The 18,373-nt window shown below is 49.5% G+C and overlaps 1 protein-coding gene across 3 annotated transcripts in view; it reads right to left on the bottom strand.

Moving 5' to 3' along the window:
• Window positions 1-18,373, bottom strand: part of ADCY5 (adenylate cyclase 5) — a 160,561-nt gene that overhangs the window by 96,954 nt on the left and 45,234 nt on the right. The gene's annotated exons all lie outside the window — the stretch shown is intronic.

The raw sequence follows: 18,373 nt of genomic DNA, 5'->3' as shown, positions 1-18,373 counted from the left end.
GGGCACCTCTTCTGTCCCACCTTCCCACGCTGAGGTGCAGCTCTGCAGAGTCTGAATCTCAAGCTTTCTAACTTGGGGAACCTGAAGGGGCCACTAGTACCGCTCTGGCTTCCTTGTTATTCCTGGAGCCATCCTTTGTCCTAGGACCCCTCAGCCTCGGGGACAACAGGACTTTCAGGGGTGCAGGCAGCAAGGAGAACCAGCCCTTCATTCTCCTTGAAGTGCCTGGGACCCCACCCTGGTCCTCAAAGTCATAATATTTACAGGGAACACTGCAAAGCCAGCCACCCAGCAGCTCTGCCTGGCTGGCAAGTTACTGCAAACAGCAGATGGCTCTGAACAATTTCAAGGCAGGCCCCCCTCTCCTTACAGCCAGCACCCCAGCCCACCCCCAGTAAGTAAATAAACAAGAAAGAAACTCCAGAACGAGGCAGAAGTAGAGCTCTGGATGGCTCTATCCAAGCAAGCTGCCCTTCCTGCAGAGGCCACCCTGGAGCCAGAACCACACTTTCACACGGCAGGGGAGAGCTGGTGCACATCCTTCTAGGGGCAAAAAATGTCCACTGCAGACACACACACACACACACACACACAGAGCCAGTGCTGTACTCTGTGTGTGGCTGTATGTGGGAGCAGGGCAAGTACAGGGGATGGAGAAAGGAGAGGGAGGGAATGCTAATAGAGCCAAAGCGCTTATTTTATTAAAACCTTTTATAAATAAGCCTCACTTAGCCCCAGCCAGACACGTAGTCTTGGTGCCTAAAATCAAGATGACTCTACTTTCTGGAGACCTAGATGGTGACACAGGGGTGTGTACAGGGTGGGAGAGGAGACCTGCCAAAGTTCTGAAGGCCTAGCCCTGCCCCTCCAGCTTCCAGAACTCCTCCATGGGGCCCCATCCATCCACAAGTTAGCTAAAAAAGCTGGAGTCCGAATGCCACCATACTGCTTACTGGCTGTGTGATCTTGGACAAGTTACTTAACCTCTCTGTGTCAGTTTCTCATCTGTAAAATGGAGAACAATATCTATAATCAAAAGCTATAAAGTTAAAATAGATACTAGCTATCAGAATAATTCTCCCATTTTTCATTTTTCTTATCTCTCTCTACGGTCTACAAAAAAAGACTTCTTTTGTGGATGGGCAGGAATCGTCACCACCATCACCCTCTGTCTAACCCCAAGTCAGCTCTCCAGAGTAGGTCTTCTTATCCCTATCTTACTGATAAAGCCACTGAGGCTAAAAAAGGCTTTGACACTGACCTGAGGTCAAAGCCTAAGTGACAGAGCCACAGGAGGACTGTCAAAGAGGCAGAGTGTGAGAGCCCAAGTAGGCCCATGGAAAGGCTTCCAGAAGATTCCATTCTCCTCAGAACTCCAGGCAAGGAGGAGGTCAGGAAAGGCTCAAAGGCATGAATGAGCCTGAAGCCGTGCAGCTCCAGGTGGACAGGAGGGCACAGGGCCAGCTGCCAAGCTGGGTGACTCAGCCTTGACTCCTTACTCGTCCGGGGGCCCAGGCACTGAGCCCTGGCTCTCCTCATCCTCAGCAGAGGCCACCATCCTTTAAGGTCAACCAGGAGCCCTGGGGCCCAGCGAGAGAGACCTCACAGCATGTGGGTGGCTCCAGGGATCCTACCTTCCATCCGGGCCACGTCTCAGCTTTTCAGAATGCTGTCCATCACGCTGCCACTCCCCACCCATATGTGCTCTCAGGAAGGAACTGGGCTGCCCCCAGAACTGGCCCGTCCTCCACGAAGGATACATGTTTCAATTTGCTCAGCACAGTCTCGTTATGCCTATTGTCTGGAACAAGTTATTAACAGCACCTTTCTCCTTCCGCTCTCAAAAGAGTCCTGGTTTTGATGCTAAATCATATGGTCACCACACCCCGACCCTCCCTCAAGGCTACCTAAGCCATGGACCCAAATATGTTAGCCAAGGACGGGCACCCCACCCTCTTGGGCAGTTCAAGAACGTCCAGGAAACACCCCTGACCAGTGTTTTTCACTTTGTAGGCTGCAGAAACTTTCTTCCCACGCTGCCTGCCAGCAACCCCATCCCACCCCCTTTCCTGTAACTTCTCCTAGATGGAGCCCAGCTGGGTCTTCTCATCATAATGCAAATGACCAAGGTCTTAAGCTTGTCGGTGTGGAAGAAAACCTCCAGCAGAAACCAGCCACTCCAAAACAGAGAAAGATGACAGCCAGAGCCAGGACCCAGCAGAGCTCATGCATACGTTAGGATCTGTGAGACAGTAGTGCTGGGTCTTCAAGGAGAGGAGAAACAGGTACTCCCTCAGGCTCCAGTCTGTTCATTTCTTCGCTGCTTCATTCATTCATTCAATAAAAATAGATTAACCAGGTTCAAGGCTGTGTCCCATAATCAACGGTACAAATACAATAACCTACAGAGTTAGGATGTAGACACACAGAAACATGTATGTATATATACAGATTTCAATATTCCTGCGTGTGGGTTGTGAGAGGTATTCTGAGAATAATCTGAAAATCATTGGTATCAGGCTTTGAAATGCATCGATGATTTTTTAATACATTTACCTCCTTGGTGATGTTTGAGCCCATGTGATATTTATTACATTGTTATTTAAAAGAGCCTAGACTCTGAGACCTCTTTTACTTTCATAGAAAATGCCAGGGTTGGGGAAGCTAGCCAGAGAAAAAAAAATCAATCCAGCCAAATCCATTGATCTGGGAGTAGGCATTAATCACCCAGGATTTGATCAGCACAGCAGGAGGCTGGGGGTAAACCACAGAGTGCGAAGTAGGTGAGAGTAACAACAAAAATATCCAAATCTACAAGGTTGCAGAGAAGTTCACCTCTTGCCTAGCAGGACATTCGTCTTGACCCAGCCCAGCCCAGTCATAGACAAACAGGAGATATTCAAACCAAGTGAAACAGTAACTCCCCTTAAAAAAGCCTATTAGCAAATGCACAAAAAAATTTATTTTCACACAACATTAATTAGGCAAACAAGTACTAAAGCCAATGGTAGGCCAGGCACTCTGCTAGGACTAGAGAAATCACCAATAAATAAGACCTATCTTGGGTCTTGAGACACACCCAGTCTAGGAGACAGATAAAACCGGGAGAGTACAACAGCTGCTCATGGTGTGTGGTCACAGAGAGGCATCAGAAAGGAAAGGAAAGAGTGCATCCCTGCATGCGGGAAGGTGACCTAGGAAGGCTTGCCGGAGGAGGTGATACTTGACTTGGGTTCTGGAATCCAGATGAGTAGCAAAGGGGGACAAGATGCTGGAAGGACAGAAAGCATTCTAGAGAAGCCTGGCAGGGAAGAACAGCTGTTCGGGGGTATAGGGCCGTTGCGGGGAAGCCAGTATTCCTGAGACGCAAGGAAGTGACGTGCTCAGACCTGAATTTTAGAAATGTAGCATTACAGCTGTATGGCAGCTGGCCCAAAGAAGGACAGAGCTTAGTAAAAGGCCTCACAATGGTCCAGATGAGAGATGATGAAGGTCTAACCAGGGCAGGTTGGGAGGGGCCGAGGAGGTTGCAGGAATCGGGGGGACGTTTCTGAGCCAAACCCATCAGCACTGCACGACCAACTGAAAGTGGGAGGCAAGGAGAGGGAGTTGTCAAGGATGACTTTTTCTAAGCAGGCGACAGGGAGAATGACAGGAAACAAGACAGAGAAGAGAGGCGGTGAAGGAGCCGGTCTTGGTGAGGACAGCGGGTGGATGAGTGAGGAGGGGTACACATGATGGGTTTAAGGTACCCCGGGGAGCAATAACTACAGGCAGCTGGAAACGTGCAGCTGTGTCTCTGGAGAGCCTGGGCCAGAGAGACACATATGGGGACAATTAACACAATCAGATGGACAAGATGAGCTGGAAGAAAAGAGCCCAAGATGGAGCCCTGGGAAACACAAGTGCTCGAGGAGGCCGAGACAAGAGGTAGAGTGGGAACAGCCAAAGAAAGACGAGAATGGGGGTGGGTCCGGAGCTGGTAGTGCCAGGTGAAGGAAGGAGGTCCACTGTGCGCCAGCCAGGGGGCCCAAGATGAGTGGCAAGGGCTGCTTTCACCAGGAGGGGCCTCTGTGGGTTTGGGGAGGCACATAAGCTGAGAACAACCCTATCGAGAGGGCCAGTGGGAAGCTGGCAGAGAGAGACATGAGAGATGGAGGCATGCCTGGGAGTGAAGGAGGTGTTTCTATACTGGGACCTGTGTCCCCTGTTAGCCTCTATGGGAGGGACCTGGGGAAGGAGGAGGGGCTGGAGGCAGGAGTCATGGAAGGAAGGGAGGAGGAAGGTGCCCAGAAGGAAAGAGTGGAGGCCAGCCGATGGAGGCAACAGCCCGGGGAGGAGAAGGAACTGGGCTGCTCTGAGAAGCCAGGAGTTGCAGGAGGTCAGCTGAGATGGGGAGGGAGGGCTTATGAGGTCTTCAATGAAGCAGGAAGTTTCTCTGCAAAAAAATGAGGGTTTGGTGGAGATACAGGACTGGGAGCTACAGAGGATAGCAGTGAGGACTCAGACCGGCCACTCTGGAGAGCAGGGTATAAATCACATAGCAAATCTCCCTGGAAGACCCTTGCCAAAAAGTCCGGTTCAGAAGAGTTAGGAACACAGCTTTGAGACTTTCCTCTGGGCTAGGATTTGTAGTCCCGACCACTCCCACCCACTCCCCGCCTCAATCTTCAAACCACTTTTTCCCAATACCAGTAGGGTCCATTTGTACATGGGAGGGTTTTCACAAAACAGAGCTAAGCACCCCACCCCCGCTGCGAGCACACACACAGTCCACACACCCTGAGCACTCCTGGTTCCGCACAGGCCCACATCTGTTTCTTGCTCTTAGTGAAGCCCCCAGCAGAGCAGCACATGCGGAGAGGCATGTGACAAGCAGATGAGAGGGACACTAACCCCGGGGTTAGAAAAACCTATAACTTTTCCCCTCACTGACCACAGGGTCAAGTCAACTCCACTAGAATTAAGCGCTTCTCTGACCGTGCCTCTGAATAGGACAAACTCCTGCCTGAAGTGAATATCACCAGAAACTAATTTAACGGAGAGTGTGCAAATGTCCACGCAGGCCTTCCAAGCTGCTGCAACTACAGAAAACAAAGGGTACAGTGCTCACCGGGGAGCTTAGCTCTATGGGGGGCTACAAATGGCCCTCGGCCTCCTCAAGAATGGAGAGAGGGGAGATACAATGAGGACAAAGCCATAGGAAGGGCCTGGCGGATGGTCCTGTACAGGGCCGGGTGCACCAGGACAGAGCAGGTGTTCCCAGTGATGAGCATGAGGATGACTGCCAACCCCTGAGCCATCACTGCCAGTTTCAGTCTCAGGCCAGGAAGCTGGACAGACACTTTGAGCCATCAGCTCAGAGGACAGAGCCCGTCCCCTACAACTCTTCCCCAGCAGACACAGCTCACAATCAAGCATGACTTTTTCTCGTGGAAAAACAGAAGAGGGAGTTGGTCACGCCTGGATGCTGTGCTAGTGGCTCGATGTCAAATCAGCCTTTATAATCCCTTTGATCACCCAGTTTGGTGTCCCTCTTTTGCTCACCCTAAATGAATGCCTCCACTGTGTCTTCAAGTCCATTTCCCTCCTGTGCACTCTGGTGCAATGGGACATAGAGGGCCACCTCCTCATGGGAGACTGGTTTGGTAGGTGCTCTGCTGCCACGTGCACAGGTGGTCTTTGGGAGCCTAAATGAGATGGTTTTGAGCTTTCTCTGCACGCACAGAGGTACATTTCCCTGCAGGGAAGGATGATACATCCTTAGATTTTTCAGAGGCCCAAAGGAAGATTAAAAAGTTGCTTTAGGGGATTAAAAGGCACCATGGAGTAAAGACAGGTCAGTCAGTCCCTGTAATCAGACCACAGACAAGGCAACAGGTGAGGCAGGCACAGAAGCCCATGTTCCTGACACAGCTTGGCCTCCCCTTGGGCCTGGCAGATGTGAGTGAAGCACCTTGCTCATAATCACATGGGGATCCTGGGCCATCAAGGCTGCAGGTGCAGCACGGCCTAAGGCTGGGCCACCCCGTCTCATCCTGGGGGTGGACTCAGCTCCTTCTCACCTTCGCCCATTCAGAACAGCAGGCTGACGTCTGCATCCCTGAGGGTTCATCTCTGAGGTCTGCCCCTACATTGCCAGTCAACCTGCAACTGCACGCTATAAACAGAGACACGTGAGGTATGAGATGGACATTTCAAGGCCTCCCTCCTCCCTGGAATGAGGTGCCTAAAGCTGACTTTGGAAAACCAGAAGCCAAACACTACAAGGACACTGTGCTGACCCAGCCTTGGGCAGAGGCCAGCACACTTCCCATCTGCCCCTCCAGGGACTTGGGGGCCGCCCAGCGCACCTGCACATGAGGACCAGCTGCCCAAACAGACTGACCAGGGGTTCCCAGAAGCTCAAAGGATGTACAGGGCATGCTGATCCCTCCAGGCAGGTGGGAGGGGAGGAGTCAGAAGGGAAAGGAAGTAAAAGTGTGTGGGTCTGGGGTGAGGAAAGGGAGCTACATTCTGAGTATCTCAAAGCACGTGCCACTCCTGAGGTTTCCCGGCCACTACACTCGGCCAAACCCACCCTTTCCAGCCTGATGACCACAGACTGTCTAAACACTTCCAGATGTCCTTGAGGGTTGTGCAGGGGATGGCAAGTACAGCTTGGACAAAACAGAGTGAAAGATCACCTCTTGGGAAAGAGAAGCCGTAAATTACCATGATGACTTCCCACCAAGGAGGGAGACACCCTGGCGCTGAAAACTGAGGGTGGCTGATGGAGATGTCCTTCCCAGGAGGACACCAGTCAAGAACACTGCCTGGGCTGTCTCTGGTCGCCTTGCTCCAGCCCAGCCTCCACCATCTCCCCTTCCCAAGGTCTAAATGCCACAGTATAGAAATATTACCAAAATACTCTCATCCTCACCCCAAGCAACTGGGCTTAGCAGTTTCCAGGATCTGGGGCTCCTGTTAGGTCAGAGTGGTAACACAGGCAGGCCTTGTAACTTAGTCCAACCTCCCTTTGCACAACTCCAGGGGGTATCATTCACAGATGGGCCACATCTGAATGGCTGGCCTGCAGGTACAGGACCGTATGCCACAGTCCCACTAGCTAACAGGTCACCCTCAGGTGGCCGGTGCATCTACAACCAGCTCTCCTCCACCATGCTCCCAGCTTCTCATCTGCCCAGCAGCTTTATCTCTGTCCCAGGGGCACCCAGAGTCCCACTAGCATGCCCTGGCGCCCTCAAAGCATCCCCATCAGACTGGGGCTCCGGTAGTAGGGGCAAAGTCAGCAGCTGCTGAAAGCCTGCCTGCTCTGGACGAGTGCCTCCTCCTCACATGCAAAGCGTCTGTCTTAATTTACTTTATGTAATTAAGAAAAATCCACTACTGTTGTGGCAGGAGTGGGGGAAGCAAGTTACACAACAGCATATCCTGCATTATACTAATTTGTTTTAAATGATTTCTAGAAAGAAATAGCAAAATGTGATAGAATTAAGAGGGATTTTATCTTTTCTTCTTTATACTTTTTTAACTTTCTAGACTGTTCAAGTGGTGTCTATGGCTTTCTCTGATCAGAGAAAGAGGGCTATGAATGTGATTAAGTGTATTTTCTTCCCCCAGAGACACTTTAGATGTAAGTTCTGGGAGCTCCTGGAAGGCTACAAGTCTGCCTGGGGCTCAGAAAGACTGAGGAACGGCTCAGATGGGCCATCTGCAGGCAGCACAGCTTAGGCAGTGATCCTTGGGTTTATAAACCGCAGACTCAGGGAGGCCACAGAGACCATCCCACACTCTCACTGCAAGGTCGGCTGACGGAGGCCAGAGGGCACAAGGCTTGCCTAAGTCCAGTCAGCCGACGAGTGGTGCCAAGGCTGGAATCTGAACCCAGGCCCTCAGTCTCCAGGCAGACAGTGTTACTCCCCTTCTCTGCATCTCTTTCTCTCTGCATGTCTCTCTTCCTCCAGCTTTGTCTCTGTCTCTTTCTCAGTCTCTGCCTCTCTGACTCCCTCCCCACCTCTCTCTCTTTCCATTCCCCCTCCCCACCTCTCTCTCTTGCACACTATACCTCCAGGCCTCAATAAAGACTCTAATGGTGCCCCTGATTCATCCTCCCTCATAGGACAGTCACTTTTTTGTGGTGGGAAGAAACAGCATCCCTAGGAGGCCACCAGTCTCTCCCCCTACTGACTCTAAATGCACTGAGCTGAGACAATGACACACACTAGAAGACTGGGAATCTCAGTCCCTGTTATCAGGCCACGAACAAGGCAACGGGTGAGGCAGGCACAGAAGGCCATGTTCCTGCCACCTGCTCTGACACACAGTGTATCAACAGCCTTCCCCAAGTGATACAAAGGAGCCCAGGGTCGGGAGTGAGGCAGGCCTTGGTTCAAGCCTCTCACTCAGAACTCAGCAGGCTTGGATTCATTACATCTTCTTGGAATCCCTGTGTCCTCATCAATAAAATGAAGGTGTTGGTTGGGTGCAGCAGCAGCTCTTGCCTGTAATTTCACCACTTTGAGAGGCAGCAGTGGGAGGATTACACAAGGACAGGAGTTCAAAACCAGCCTGAGCAACATAGCAAGACCCTGACTCCATAAAAAAAAAATTCTAAAAATTATCTGGGCGTGGTGGGGTATACCTGTAGCCTTAGTTGCTTGGGAGGCTGAACCAAGAGGATCACTTGAGCCCAGGTGTTTGAGGCTACCGCAAGCTATGACTGCCACTGCACTCCAGCCTGGGCAACAGAGTGAGACTCCGTTTCTAAAAAATAAAATGAGGGTGTTAACTCCCAGAGGTACAGCATCACATGCGAAGGAGGTAACACGTGCAAAGTGCCCACACAGCCCATCAGGTGCCCACTACATGGAGGCCATCCTTGTTATGAACTCAGGCCTTCTGCAGACCAGACTCCCCTGTACCCTGCCTGCCTGCCTGCCTGCCTGCCTGCCATCCCCAACCCTGAGCTGGCTTCCCCTCCCTCCCTCCGGCCCCAGCTGCTGAGGACCCTTCAGGCACTATGCACAACCACAACAGCTTTTAAGATAGGGGCCAGGCACCACAGTGGCTCACACCTGTAATCCCAGCACTTTGGGAGGCTGAGGGAGGTCAGGAGTTCAAGACCAGCCTGGCCAACATAGTGAAACCCTGTCTCTAATACACACACACACACACACACACACACACACACACACAATTAGCCAGGCATGGTGGTGGGCAACTGTAATCCCAGCTACTCAGGAGGCTGAGGCAGGAGGATCACTTGAACCGATAAGGTGGAGGTTGCAGTGAGCTGAGATTGTGCCACTGCACTCCTGCCTGGGTGATTGAGCAAAACTCTATCTCAAAAAAAAATATATATATATATATATATATATATATATATATATATGGACATTTTAATTTGTTTTTCTAACTTTAAAGAGATACACAATTTTCTTTCTTCTCTTAATTTGATTTTAAAACATTTCTTCTCATCCCAATCAGAAATAACAAAGGATATTGCCTCCAATCCTACCACCTTAGCAAATCAACTATTTCTATTTTTTCCTTCTTGGGATCTCATTGTCTTTGAATGAATTTTTAAAAATGCATATCTAGGGTAGCACCTCATCCATCTATAGCACAACTGAGAACAGAGAAATAGCCAGAAAGGCATCTGATGGGACAAAGTAGCTGCCACTTAGACTCCACACTCACATTCATGACTTGAGCCAGAAGTTATCGCAGGTTGTCACAAGTACCTGATAACTGTTGGTGTCCAAAAATTCTAATAATATACTTGTCAAGCTTGTGCACTTTAGAAATAGCAAACTGGAAGGGAGGGTAGGATGGGGGCAAGGCAGAGCCACTTTGGCAGGCACTATGATAACACTGAAAGTGATAAGGCACAGTCTACTAACGAGGAAGACGACAGAAAATGAGTTCTTAAAGTATGCATGAGTTACCAAAACACCTAGTTGGCCCTGTCTAGGGTACGAGCAAACCTCCTCTGATCCTCCCAAGGCCTGCTCTGTGTTGTGGCAGGGGACGATAATTAACCAATGCGAGGTGGCCTGAGTCACCCAGAAAAACTCATATCAGCAACTAGTTAAGGAAGCAGACAAAGCACATATTTTCAGAAGACTTCTATCAGGAAGGGTTATAATAATAAATCCTGCCATGAATTTTTGATTATCCAGAAAAGCAGGTCACACAGAATGGCCAATTCCCCAAGGGTTCTGAAGACAAGCTTGTTACTGAGACCCTTCATTTTTTAAAGTGAAAATGGCCCTTTAGACAGTCCCCACTTTTGGTGGGCCTTGTGTGATGTGCAGAGGGGCTCCCTAACTCTCAAGAACAGAGATCTCTCCCCACTCAGACGGCTGAGCCCTTAGGGCTAATGCCCAGACCAAGAGAGGAATGTCAGGCCCATGTCCCCTGGTCCAACTATCTAAGAAAGGGCCAATCCGGGGCCTTCAAGACCCCCAAAATTGGTCTCCTTATGGCTCCACAATGGCTTATCTCCCAATAAACAGCTAGGCTGTAACCCCAGTCTACCTCCTCTCCCCTAAACATGCCCATCCTCCTCCACAGCACCTGTTCAGCCTGCCTCATGTCTCCTGCCGTTCCCCTCCCCATCAAAATCCCACTCTGCCTGCTGAATCCTCCTCCCCCTCGCAGGCTCCTTTCCATGCTGAGTCGACAGCGCTGCCTGTGTACCACCTCCCTGGCTCTGTAAGCTAATTGCAGACAGACACTCAGCCTGTTTGGTTCCCTGCAGGAGCATCACTGTTTCAGCACCTGGTGGGCCTTCAATGAACTTTTGTTGAAGCTGGGATTTGAAAACCCATGTCAGCCAGGCATGGTGGCTCATGGTGGCTCGTACATAATCCCAGCACTTTGGGAGGCTGAGGTGGGAGGATTGCTTGAGTCCAGGAGATCAAGACTAGCCTTAGCAAAATAAAACCGTGTCTATTTAAAAAAAAAAAAAATTTAAATTGCCAGGTGTGGTGGTGTGTGCCTGCATTCCCAGCTACTTGGGAGGCTGAGGTGGGAGGACTGCTTAAGCCTAGGAGGTCGAGGTTGCAGTGAGCCACGATTCCACCACTGCTCTCCAGAGGGAAACAGAGTGAAGATACTGTCTCAAAGAGAGAAAGAGGGAGAAAGGAGTGGAGGGAAAGGAAAAAGGGAAAAGGAAGGAAAGGAAAGAAGAGGAGGAAGGGAGGGAAGGAGAAAGGGAAGGGAAGGGAGGGAAGGAAGGGGGGGGGAGAGAGAGAGAGAGAGAGAGAAACACGCATGAGAGAGGGAGGAAGAAAACTCATATCCATACCACAGCAGATCAGGGGCCCTGCTTTCTCCAGCACACAGGGGCATGCATGCCTGCGTGCACTTCACACACACGCCTCACCCTTCCCATGACTTTGGGGAAACTTCTGTACAATGCGATCTCCCGGAATTGGGAAAGGAAGAAAGGTCCCGCCGAGAAGGAATTCCCCTTGCCCAATAAGGATTTATGCTATTATTTTTTTCTTCCACAAACCCTAAATAAACAGAAGAGCTAAATTTGTCTATGTCCTGACATTCCTGAGAACGGGTGGAACTAGGTGGAAGGGAAGGGGCCCTGCCAGGACTTGACTCTGTGCCTCATCTAGCTGACTTTTTCCTTATTGCTCGCTGCAGCACAGCAGAGGGGGAGGCACAGAAAGATCCCAGAGTCACTTGCGCCTCTTCTGTCCCACTTCAAGCAGGAGTCTTGCCTGTGCTCAAAGACTGCCAAGAAAAGGAAGGGACTCACCCATACCAGCCCTTAATCATCATGGCTGGCCGGGCACAGTGGCTCACACCCATAATCCCAACACTTTGGGTGGCCGAGGCAGAAGGATCACTTGAGCTCTGGACTTTGAGACCAGCCTTGAGGGGGGTGGGGGGGAATCGCCGGGCATGGTGGCTCAAGCCTGTAATCCCAGCACTTTGGGAGGCCAAGGCATGTGGATCACGAGGTCAAGAGATCGAGACCATCCTGGTCAACACGGTGAAACCCCGTCTCTACTAAAAATACAAAAAATTAGCTGGGCATGGTGGCATGTGCCTGTAGTCCCAGCTACTCAGGAGGCTGAGGCAGGAGAATTGCCTGAATCCAGGAGGCGGAGGTTGTGGTGAGCCGAGATCGCGCCATTGCACTCCAGCCTGGGTAACAAGAGCGAAACTCTGTCTCAAAAAAAAAAAAAAAAAAAAAATCAAGACTCTGTCTCTACAAAAAGTTTTAAAATTAGCCAGGTGTGGTGGTGTGTACCTGTAGTCCCAGCTATTAGGGAGGCTCAGGGAAGAGGATGGCTTGAGCCCAGGAGTTCAAGGTTACAGTGAGCTGTGATCATATCCCTGCACTGCAGCCTGGGTGACAGAGAGAAACTGTCTCAAAATAAAAAAACGTTCATGTCTGGAAGTTCTTCCTGATGTCTAGTTTAAATCCCTTGTTCTGTTCCGCAGGGGGGATCTTCTTGGCCACTGTGAATTATCTTTTCCTCTAATCTAAAGTCAAATACACTTTTTCAAGCCAGAAGGAGGAAGGTTGAGGAAGGGGACTGAGGAAAAGGCTTTTGTAACTCTATCCCTGCCTCAAACTCTGGCAGGACAGATGAGGAACTAATAGAGTGAAAAACAGACAGTGAAGGGGACTGTGTGGATACAGACACAGTGCAGAGGCTGCTGGGAGAGTGGAGAAGAGAAGACCAAGAGAAGAGCGAGAAGGGAAATTTAAGGGTTAACCTTCCGGTCGAAAAGTCCATCTGACTGCGGCACTGACAAAGCTGTTCACAGGAGTCTCGCGGCTCAGGCACCCCTTTGTCTGGGGTGTTCTACCACCTCAGCCCTGCAGCACTAAAGCAACCATCTGTTGTGCTCCTGTACATGGCATTGGTAACCTGTGCCCACTGCCAGGGTAACTGCAACGAGCTCTCCCGGTACCTGGAGGTCAAGTCTCACCAGCAATCAGGCACCCAGGTGATTTCTAACAAAGTCCCCTCCCCTCCAAAACCAAGTGCTCCCCCTGACCTTCCACTGGGATGTACAAACTTGAGCTGCAGAGTGACGGAGGGATCCAAATGTGCCCCAACTTGAGCCGGTCACATACAGCCATCACATGGTCTAGGGGGTCTGCCCTGGGGTCTCCTAGACTGAGACAACACAGGATCCTTGGTTCTTTGCAGTTTTGTAAAGCCAGATTTGAATAATGTCTAACCATTCATGATCACTGCACCCCAGCCCCTTGTTGCCTCCAAACCATGCAGCACACAGGGCCACTACCACAGGGATAATCTTCTTCAAATACCATTTTCATCCAATCACCTTTCAGCTCAAGCACCTAAAATAGCAGCCCCAGCTTATCAGATCAAATCTAAACGTTTATAATATTTCTACCCCTACACACACACTCCGACCTCAACCCTAGGTCCTCACCATTCAAGTCACGTACATCTCCTTTCTGTCCCAATTTTCCTGTCCCTGACATGTTTTCTTTGCCCATGCCATTAACCCCCTCCTGTGATGTCCTTGTCTTCTGGGTCATATCCACCTCCTTTAGCAAGCCACGCTGCAGTCTGTCACTATAACTATTTGTACTTACCACGGTGTTAGGTGCAAATCAGTAAAACTATAAAGGATCATCTTTCTGCTTGTGGGTTCCAAATTTCACTGCAAGCTCATCGATGGGAGTGCTTTCTCCTTCATTAGGCCTCGAGATTCCGCTGTTGGACCGGGAGCTCCCACAGGGCCCGCCATGCAGCTATCCCCTTAGACTCTCCCAGGGGCAGGACTGGGGGAGCTATCTCCATACCCTTCCCATGCCTCAGCCCCACACTGGCTTCTCTAAGGGTTCCAAGGCAAGCTGGAGGACCAGAGTCTAGATCAGTGCTGCCCAGTGGAATTCTCTGCAATGCTGAAATGTTCATAGATACCAGATTCCGAAGACTCGGTGTGAACAAAAGATGTAAAGTCACCCATAGGTATTTTTTATATTGGTTACCTGTTAAAATAACATTTAGACATAGGGGGTTAAATAAAATGTATGCCTAAAACTCGGTTTACCTATTTATTTTCACTTTTTAAAAAACACAGCTATAGAAAAATATTAAATTACACATATGGCTCACATTATGTTTCTATGGGACCAAGGTCATCTATTTTATGTTAAAATAGTCTCTACCCCTTGAAGGGTGTAACGAGTGTCCCATCTGAATTGACCCTAGGTCTTAATTTTTTTCCTCTCTGTATTGCTTTGTTTCCTTAAGTTTATTTTTTTTTTTTGATTGAAGTAAAAAACACATAACATGAACTCTACCCTCAACGCATTTTGAAGTGAATAGTAGAGTATTGTTAACTATATGCACATTACTGTACAGCATCACTTTTCTCTGTTTAGTTTTCTTTAACCTCTATGTCTGCTTCTTTGACAGATACCTCCAATTCTCTCTGGAACAAACTGGTATTACGAGTTAGTTAACTGACTTAGGCCTTTAGTGCCCTAATGCTGAATCTTTTCTCCAGGAATGCTTCAGGAATAACCACAATCACAACAGCACATTTCACTTGTATTGCTCCTTACTGTATGAGTGTGCTGTTTGCATGAGTTAGTTCATATAACGACCCTGTGGAACATGCAAGTCAGACATTAATATCCCCAAGTCAACAGGTAGGGAAACAGAAGACCAGGGGTTAAGGGCTGTATACAAAGGCAGGTGCAGGACTAAGGCCCAAACCCTGGACCCCCGGCCACTTTCCATTCCACACATGCATTAGGCGCAACAACCATAGGTTCAGATGCAGCAGTTACATGTTCTCTTGCCCCATCAAGAATTGTCTCTGCAATAGGAGGGACTGGGACACTGCTGATAAGAAGGGAAGTGTGGCCGGGTGTGGTGGCTCATGCCTGTAATCCCAGCACTTTGGGAGGCCAAGGCGGGTGGATCATGAGGTCAGGAGTTTGAGACCAGCCTGGTCAAGATGGTGAAAGCCCGTCTCTACTAAAAATATAAAAATCAGCAGGGCACAGTGGCAGGCGCCTGTAATCCCAGCTACTGGGAAGGCTGAAGCAGGAGAATCGCTTAAATCCAGGAGGCGGAGGTTGCAGTGAGCCAAGATTGCACCACTGCACTCTAGCCTGGACAACAGAGCGAGACTCTCTCAAAAAAAAAAAAAAAAGGGGGAAGTGTTACTAAGACAGGAGTCAGCAGTGAGGAGAGTTAAGAGGCCCAAAACAGAATCTGTGGGTCTAGGTTCCAGAATCACCCTTCTCCCAAGTAACTGCATGCCCTTAGATCACTGCCTTTACATTCCTGGACGTTGATTTCCTCATCTGTGATACAAGCAGCTGGATGCTTCAAGACGTGGCTAGACCAGCACCACTTGCCCTTCTAGTGGGAATGCAAACCAGCTCAATCCTTTTGTACAGCAATTTGGCAATATGTGTCAAGAGCCTCAGAAACTCTTTGACCCAGTAATTCCACTTCTGAGAATCCTAAAGAAATAATCCTTAAAAAGGAAAAAGGCTTATGTTGCAAAGACCTTCATCTCAGCGCTATTTATAACACTAACAAACTGGAAATGAGCTAAAGTCTAATAATAGAATGGTTAAACTGTGATATGGTAAATCCATTTAATGAAATATTATGCAGTTATTTAAAAGCATGCAGCATCAGTAGATAACATGCATTTGGCCATGTGAAAAAAGGCAGGATATTTTAAAGAGCTGATACAGTATTGAAGGCAGTTAAATTTTAAGAAGAAAAAGGAACACTGCACTCGTGTGGGGGCACACATATATATGTCCACAAAAGGCTGGAAGACAATTCACTGTAATGCTAATAGTGGCTATTTAGAGTAATGGGGCTAGAGGTGTTTGCTTTTTCTTCTTCCCTCAGTTTCCAAATAAGCATAAATAATTTTGAAAAACTTACATAGCAAGGAGCCTGGATTTGAAGTTCCCCAAGGGCACTCATGGTTCTAACATGTCTGGGTGGGTCAGACAGGTGGTAAACAAAGTTGCTCGCTAAGTCCGGGCTCAGCGATAGGGGCTCAGGGAAATGCCAAGCACCTGAGGGCTGGGGAACCAGGGACCAGCATAGCCCCATCCAGATGAGGAATGGCCATTCCTAGCACCCCATCCCTCTAATTAAAAAAATGAGGGGGAAGGGCCATTTTTGTGAGTATTGGCACTTAAAATGAAAAACAAGCATCTGTCTGACCATCCTATATCCTAGAGCAAATGATGGTTCAGTCTGTGCTCCTTAGAGCCCACATAGTGGCTGAAATCAAGTAGGGGAGCTGGGCAGGGAAGGGAGAGAAGTCATTCTCAATGGCTATTAACAGCTTTGTGAAGGGGCATCTGCGTAAGATTTTGTTGGAATAAGTGGTGGAAAGACCAAGGCAGCTTTTCTTGGGGGGTAGGAGAGAGAAGCTGGGATCCCTCCTGAGTCCTAATCTCCCTCTCTGGTCAGCATTCTTCATGCCAGGAACTTCCCCCCAAACTTCCCAGTCCCTTTGGGCTGTTCTCTGACACCTCTGCTTAGAGGTAGTAAGGAGAGGCAGTGTGGCAGGTTAACTGCTATTGAACCCACCTAAAAACCTGGCCTGTCTCAGAAAGGGTCTTAGAAATATACTAAGAGACTCAGATGTCCCCCCAGATGACTCCACAATGTCTGCCCCCACAGAATCCACAGCTGAAGAATGGCTGCCCAGGTCACACCTCAGATAAGACCTGGATAGGCTGGAGCAGACCCAGAGGGAAAAGTCACATAGACCAAGGCTGTCAAGAGGAGCTTATCCAGCAGTTCCTCCAAGACCAGTGCTGGACACCCCTGAGAGCTTAAAGGTGGTGTGATCAGGACACAAAAGGGAAGCGTGTTCTCCTGAGCTGGATGAGGACCCATGGCCCTCACCTCTCTATAAGCCGAGATAGGCTGAGAACTATCAGGCTTAGGAAGGGTTCCAACACATAAAGAGAAGACAGAACCACGATCGGTTATCAAGGCATGTAAGAGATGCCTAGACCACAAGCAGGACCTTTTAAGGTCGATGGCAAGGAGGACAGCCCTCAACTCTCCAAACATACTGCCTGGAGCAGGCCCAGAGGTGGAATGCTGGGGCTGCAGAGCATGGCTCCAACCCAGAGTTACTATTCTTGGGATCAAATCTGGCTGCCTGACATCACTGGATTGATGGTGACTGGTGGCCATGTGTTGACAATGCTGGCAGGATGCTGGAAGCCAAGGGGGCCCAGGAATGCAAGCACAGGCTTCTTTTGAATCTCTCCATCCAAGGAAGAGCAACTCATAGGATCAGGTTAGGAGAATGTTTAAAGGGGCCCTAGTCATGTCTACAATTTCTTCATTTTCACAGGGAAGATGTATTTATGTTATATTTATTATATAATTAGAGATTGGTGATTTAAAAAGAAAAAAAGGAAAGCAGTAAAGCATTCCTTAACACTGTTCGATGGCAAGGAAATCAAAAGATGTCTTCACCAGTGCCTCCCCATCTGTCCTCCGCATCTTGCAATGTCTAGAGCAGCATGTAAAACACAGATTGGCCAGGCGCGGTAGGTAGCTCACGCTTGTAATCCCAGCATTTTGGGAGGCTGTGGCAGGCAGACACTTGAGCTCAAGAGTTCGAGACCAGCCTGAGCAATATGGGGAAACCCAATCTCTACAAAAAAATACCAAAATTAGCCAGGTGCATTGGGACACGCCTGTGGTCTCAGCTACTTGGGAGGCTGACATGGGATTCCTTGAGTCTGGGAAGTTGAGGCGGCAGTGAGCCATGACTGCACCACTACACATCAGCCTAGACAACAAAGGGAGACCCTGTCTCAAAAAAACAAAAAGTGTACAGATTACAGATTTAGAGCCAGGAAGCCCTAGGTTGATTCAAGCTGTGGCTCCACCACCTAGGGTCTGTGTTGCCTGGGCCTGCTTTCCTCACCAGTGAGAGGGGATGGTAATGATACCCGTGTGAGGATGGCTGTGAGGAAAAACTCAGGCAGCACTGTTGAGCAAGTGACGTGCACAATCAGTTCCCAGGTCCGTCCCCCTAAGAATGCCGCCCTCTCCTCCCAATCCACCCCACACCACTGCCGTGGGAATCAACCAGCCAGCCACATCACTCAAAAACTCCTGAAGGGTCCCAGCTATCCATGAAATTAGAAATGAACTCCTGAGCTGGGCTTTCCCAGCTGGCCAGGAGCTGCTCCTCAGAGAGCTGCCCTGCATGGACCCTGAGTCCCTCCTTCCTGTATGTCTTTGTCACACTCTTCTATCCCTTTGGCTCTCAGTCTCATCCTCTCTGGAAGCCATATCTGTCCTCCGGACCTTCTCTGCTCTCTCCAGCCAGAAGGGAA

This window comes from Saimiri boliviensis, chromosome 8, assembly GCF_048565385.1.
Source record: "Saimiri boliviensis isolate mSaiBol1 chromosome 8, mSaiBol1.pri, whole genome shotgun sequence".
In the NCBI taxonomy this organism is placed as follows: Eukaryota; Metazoa; Chordata; class Mammalia; order Primates; family Cebidae; genus Saimiri; species Saimiri boliviensis.
Note: the sequence above shows the minus strand (reverse complement) of the source record. Positions and strands in the feature narration are given on the sequence as shown.